Raw genomic sequence first — 1476 nt, 5'->3', positions numbered from 1 at the left:
ACCTTATGGATGTTCTCCAAGCTCCTCTAGCTTCAATATCTTCAGCTGCAAAATGGGGGCAGCAAACAGTTCAAAATGGTGTGATGAGGATTCAATGAGATAATCTATACCAAGTGTTTATAAGAAGGGCCTGACACACATGAGTGCCCAATAAAGAGTTGTAACTCTGGATTTGGACATCTTCCTCTGTCTTGTCAGAATTCTCACTTCTGTAATTTACGGAGAGGACTCGTGCTCGCTTCGGCAGCACATATACTAAAATTGGAATGATACAGAGAACATTAGCATGGCCCCTGCACAAGGATGACGCGCAAATTCGTGAAGCGTTCCACATTTTTTAAAAAAAAAAAGAAAAGGAGAGGACTCTACCAGGCTGGGGCTCTAGGGAGGGAGTCATAGGAGAAATGCAAATCTACATATGCCAGTATCTGCAGATAAAGACGTAGCCTCCTCTGAGGGGTGGAGGCTGGGGAAGTCCCTGGGCAGCCCCAGGAAGGAGAGGGTCTCCTGTGTCTGCTCTGTAAGCTGCACTCCTCTGAGGGTTCTCAGTCTCCCTAGGTGGGTGTGTTGTGTTCAGAAAAGTGGAGAGGTCTTATGCAAGGTCCTCATGCCAGGACCCGCTCCGGCCTAATTGTGATGCCCGACACCCTGTGCTCTGCCATGTGGCAGATGGGTTCTTTCTGCTGCTGCAGCCACTGCCACCACCTATGTGAATAACTGGAGCTATTGGAAGTTCTTCTTAAGGGCTGTGGTCATTTATCTAGATGGCCTCAATTCTCAGTGATTATAATTCTCAAGTGCCATAAAGCTAGTCTTGTGCTGTCAGCCTCCTCTGTTGAAGAACTGAGACCATGTAGAACCTGGCTGTCAGCCCCCTGCATCCTACAAATCGCCTCAAACCAGAACATTCTCCCTACAACACCTGTGTTTACAGGCTGGCTCCCACCCCCTATCCCAACAAGATATTGACGTGGTTTTCTTGCAGGGCCTCTTTATTCTAGGGTCCAGGGACAAGTTGAGTAGTCCCAGTCTTTTCACTATTTCTCTCAGGAGGTTCCAGGGCCATCAGACAAATGCACTCCTGGTGGTATCCTTTGGTATCCTAGCAATCCGTGGAGGTTTATGCTAATTAGGCTCTTCCATCAATTTTCACAGGCTTATCGATGGCTCAGCAGATGGTCCTATTTGGAGAGTTTAAAACTCCCAAGGGTGTCAAATATCTACATAATGCGATTGAAAATATTTAACAAATGTTCAACACTGGGTGACCAGGAATTAGTCCTCAAAATTCACCCTTTGAACTACATAGAAGACCTCAAAATTGTTTGAAAAAATAAATTCTCTGATGAAGATCACTTTCTATCATGACATTTTAGTAAATTTAGAAACAAGTGACAAAAATCAAAGTAAAAAGAACTTTGGAAACCTCAAAGCTCCTGAAGAAACTCTGAATCGAAAAATCACAAGAACCCAAAC

The 1476-nt window shown here is 44.9% G+C and overlaps 1 non-coding gene across 1 annotated transcript; it reads left to right on the top strand.

Moving 5' to 3' along the window:
* The first annotated feature begins 231 nt into the window (after nucleotides 1–231).
* LOC117029516 (U6 spliceosomal RNA) lies at nucleotides 232–338 on the top strand. Its single transcript, XR_004424253.1, has one exon. It is a non-coding gene; the product is annotated as a U6 spliceosomal RNA (small nuclear RNA).
* Nucleotides 339–1476: the final 1138 nt, after the last annotated feature.

Source organism: Rhinolophus ferrumequinum, chromosome 10 (assembly GCF_004115265.2).
Source record: "Rhinolophus ferrumequinum isolate MPI-CBG mRhiFer1 chromosome 10, mRhiFer1_v1.p, whole genome shotgun sequence".
NCBI lineage: Eukaryota > Metazoa > Chordata > Mammalia > Chiroptera > Rhinolophidae > Rhinolophus > Rhinolophus ferrumequinum.
Note: the sequence above shows the minus strand (reverse complement) of the source record. Positions and strands in the feature narration are given on the sequence as shown.